At 31.7% G+C, this 4403-nt stretch overlaps 2 protein-coding genes across 3 annotated transcripts in view; one reads left to right on the top strand and one right to left on the bottom strand.

Annotated features, from left to right (window-relative positions):
- Positions 1 to 1471, bottom strand: part of LOC108692222 (tubulin-specific chaperone C) — a 2907-nt gene extending 1436 nt beyond the window's left edge. Inside the window, exons 1-2 of the mRNA XM_018200398.1 lie at positions 1245 to 1471; positions 127 to 377 (exon numbers count right to left, since the gene is read on the bottom strand). The gene's annotated coding sequence lies outside the window, so the exon portion shown is untranslated. The remainder of the gene's footprint in view (positions 1 to 126; positions 378 to 1244) is intronic.
- A 2336-nt stretch (positions 1472 to 3807) lies between these two features.
- LOC108692220 (neutral and basic amino acid transport protein rBAT-like) overlaps positions 3808 to 4403 on the top strand; it is a 9163-nt gene continuing 8567 nt past the window's right edge. For both annotated transcript variants that reach the window (XM_018200394.1, XM_018200393.1), the window contains exon 1: positions 3808 to 4168. The gene's annotated coding sequence lies outside the window, so the exon portion shown is untranslated. The remainder of the gene's footprint in view (positions 4169 to 4403) is intronic.

Below are 4403 nucleotides of genomic sequence, written 5' to 3'. Positions count from 1 at the left end.
ATATATATATATAAACTTTCTTTATTAAAAAATATATTACACAACTGAGGAAAAAAACATTGTCAGTATTCATATAAAAGTAATAAAAAAACATATATATTATTAGCTTCATAATTACATAATTACCTTTATGAGATCTTTTTCGTCGGTCTTAACAAAGCACAATAAAGCGTTTCCTATTCCACTGCCAATAACTACCGCTGCTACGGCAATCCCGATAAATTTCAACGCCATGAAGATTTAATGCTCATTGCGCTTCCCTATCCAGGTCTTGTAATCAAATGTCCTCAAATGATCACTGCCAGACAACTGTTCCCCAACAGTGTAGTAACCCTCCAATATTATAGGAAAATGTTGATGCATGTAATATCTGAAATCTAATACAATGAAATATAGAGGATTGATCTAATCAAGAGATTTATTTTATTTAAGTAAATTTCTTGCATGATTTAACTTTTCCTTTTTTTTTATGTTAGAAACAAAAAGGAAAAAGAGATGAACTGTGCAAAGAGTTCAGCTAAAAATCTAAGCAGATATAATTCACATAGTACAGATCATTCGAGCAATATTGTAATGTTGTAGTAATATTGCAATAACAATGACTGTATTCAGCAGAAAAAATTGCTTTGAAACTTGTAAGATTTTTTTTTAATTGATTATATTTTTAGTTGGTTTATATTTTTAGATCCAGGAGGAATATAAAGGGCAAGATCAATCAGCTAATTTTTCTACTAAAATAGCAATTGTAAATGTTGTAACAACGTTGTTGAAAACTTCAGTACTGGGAAACAATTCAATGGAAAAATAAATTGACTTTTGATCATTCTATGTAGTTATCCTTACAAAAAGTCAGTTCATTTTAGCTGAATTGCTTTATATATTTTCTCTTTTTCTCTCCAAAATGAAAAGAAAAAGAGGAAAGATGAACCCTACAAGAAGTTCAGTTAAAAAAAAACAGGCCTAATGCAAATTCATACAGAAAAATCTCGGCAATCTGTCACATTTATTGCCAGATACTAAATATAGGAAGTGACTGAGAGATCCTTTTTTTTCAGTTGTACTCTTTAGCCATTTCTCCATTTAAGTTATCATTGCTCATTTTATCTCGAATATACAAAGCATGATCTAGAATAAGTCTAAATAGATTAAAATTATTCGAGAATATCGGATATGGCAATAACGTAAGTCTAGGCAGAGCAATTCAGAAACGAAGATGAGATTCTATAATTAAGTAAGTAATTCACCTTGCGAAGTGTTCAGGCAACGCCAAAATCCGTACGATCCCAGCAACAGTACTCCCTCGAAGATAAGGAAAGCCTTAGCACTTTTCTTGAGGGTTTGCACGAAGCCCAATTTGCTCGGCTGTTTCCTGATCATGCTACAATGAAACGGACAAGATTTCCTAAAATGGAAATCATCAATACTGCGGGATATGGAACTCGTAACGAAACATCGCGCAACACCATTTAACGCGGTGTAAAGGAAGGCATGAAGAGGGCGTCTCGTGAGTAAAATTGGAGAGAAATCTGAGAGAGGACGTTTTCACTCGAATGAACTTAATTAGACATATCTGCTAATTAAGTAGAGTATAAATATCTATTTAATTTAAATACAATGAGATTTTGTTGATGATTCTCAAATCTAAATATAATAAATTATCTTTATTATTAATGAGATTCCAGGAATAATTGAATATCGACTATAAATATATTAATATTATCCCAGTCAGAAATGATAGTAGAATCGATATTGAATCGACGTCGAAAGCATCGATCGACATCGAATCGACGTCGATTACTATGTAGATTTCATTATCATTTTTGACTGGAACAGTAACCACCTGATGGATAATAACTCAAACTCGGATGATAACAATATAATATTGTAGTTTTTAATTGAAATTAAATTCATTGATATATATCTACAAAATATCAGATTATTTATTATAGTATTTATTATAGTATTTATTATAGTAAATAGAGTATATATTATATAGTATATATTATAGTAAATATTGTATCATAAATTAATATTCAAATTTTAATAGTAACAAACTTTATAAATTTGTTCATCTTTAATATTTTGTCGATTCAATATTACACGCGAGAAGATTCTTAATCGCGTCAGAGAGTTCCAATTTTTCAGTATGTTATAAAGTCAAAAAAAATATTTTTTCTAGAACATAAGTTAACAAATTTACAATATTTGAAGAAAAAAACTTGGGGATAAAAATTTTTAAAAAATTGAAGTTTCCTCGTACGATAAGCCCTGTTCGGTTTAAACGTTACTGTTCAGAAGAGCAGAAACGTTTCAACACACATTACTTTACTTTGACAAACACTCTCACGCCCATCGCGAAGGATCGGCCGAAGCTTCCTCTCCTGAAATTCACGAAGACGACGGAGGCTGATAGCCAAAAGCTACGGCACTTTCTGCCACGAGTCCAGGGACTTTCCTCAGAGCGATAAAGAGTCATTGCAGGCTCCGATAGTGGCTCCGCGGTGTTTCCCGAGGGAACTTCGTTAAAGGAATCTTTCAAAAAGATGTATATATAGTGAAACATGGTTCGACAAGCACTCTCGAGAAACTGGAAAATAGAAAAATATATATATTTTACTTATTAATAATATCTTATAGTAATGAATTTTACTTATAAAGCATTTTGGTCTACAAGATTATAACTTTTTTATACATGATAATGTATATTATAAAAAATTATTATTAAACAATAATATTTTTTTACTTGATAAATTTTTTATTAACATATAAAGACACCCAAAAATTAAATCTAAAGATTTCGTTTTAGTCAAAAAATCCTAGCAATTATTTTTTAAAATTATTTTAGCATATAATACAAGAAAAGAATTCTTACGATTTTTCAATTCGATCGAATATCGTATTTCAATATGGCTGCAATAAATAAATGAGAATTTTGAAGGGAATTGTTGGTTCATATTATCTACGCTGTAGATTATGCTATAGATACATTTAGAAACCAGCTTTATGCTGAATCAGCTGAATTATAGAAAATCAATACTTCGAAAAGATTAATAACAGAAATCTATTCCTCTTAAGAATAATTATTATTTATAATTTATAAACTGAGAGATTCAAATTAAGTCAGTTGCTTCGTGCGAATATATTTTATATGTACATACACACACACACATTATCAAATTTGTTATTGTCTATTAAAATTGATGTTAACTTGTAATTGATATTCTTCACCATTTTGACATTGATGTAGTTCTTTATTATTTCATGCAAATTTCAAAAACGCCCGATGAATCCCATCGGGATGCTACGAAAAACGCATGTATTAATAATGATTAATTGTGTAATTTTTTCTTTATAGCGGAAACATGAAAATTTTTATACACATGATGTACAATACACACATAAAACAATAAATTTTAACTTTCACATTTTCGCCCTAGAAAAAAAAGTTAAGATTTATCTCTGACCGCCGAAATGCCATCGCGATAGAATTTTCCCTTTTTTTTTTATAATCCAGATAAAAACGTTCAATCATATATATGTCAATTCTAAATTTCTTTTCAGATATAATTAAAAAGAATCCTTTTTCTGAAAAGTTCTGAAAAAATTCTTTTTGCATCTAAAAATAAACTCGGAATTGATATGACTGAATTCTTTTTAAACACTCTGTGCTCTGAGAAATTACTTTCGGCACCAATATCGTCGCGACGTACTGGTGCGCATGCAGCGTCAGAGCGCAGAATCGCGAGGTCGTGGACGTCGGCTGCTGGACGGATGGACGGTCGGTCGGCCAGCGGGGAAACACGAAACGATACCGCTTCGCTAAATATAATATACGAAGGCACGCGGTTCTACTACTGTCCGCCACGACGCGCGAAGTAGCATGATGGCGACGGCGACGGCGGCAATGATAGTCACCGTTTGAGACCCTCGACGTTCGTACTGTCGACCTTCCGTCGCCTTTGTCGACGGTAATCACACAAGTATCATCTTGCATCTTGAGTCGCCGAGAACCGACCGTGGAAAACGGAGTAGTGAGTCTTTCCCAGGCAAGTCCGCGAACGACGAATCCCCCGAGTGTTATTTGCCAGGGGGTTTGCGATATTTTTGACGGAGCTTCTTTACCGGGACTCGATCGATTATCATCGTCGTTGAAAATCATAGTCCATAGGTGAGAGTCTTTTAAAATCATACTTTGACATATGATATGCATATAGTATACCAAAGAGAATTTTAATTATGTGTATTTAAAAATGTATGTAAAAATTAAATATTACACTTATAAGTTGTATAAAAAATGTTTTTGTAAAGTTTAATTTTGAAAAATTACATTCAAGACTTCTGGAAATTCTTTAATTAATATTTAATAATTATTAAATATTTTTAATAGCTTTATTTAGATATAG

This window comes from Atta colombica, unplaced genomic scaffold, assembly GCF_001594045.1.
Source record: "Atta colombica isolate Treedump-2 unplaced genomic scaffold, Acol1.0 scaffold66, whole genome shotgun sequence".
NCBI classification, from domain to species: domain Eukaryota; kingdom Metazoa; phylum Arthropoda; class Insecta; order Hymenoptera; family Formicidae; genus Atta; species Atta colombica.
The sequence above is the reverse complement of the archived record's forward strand: the minus strand, read 5'-3'. Positions and strand labels throughout refer to the sequence as shown.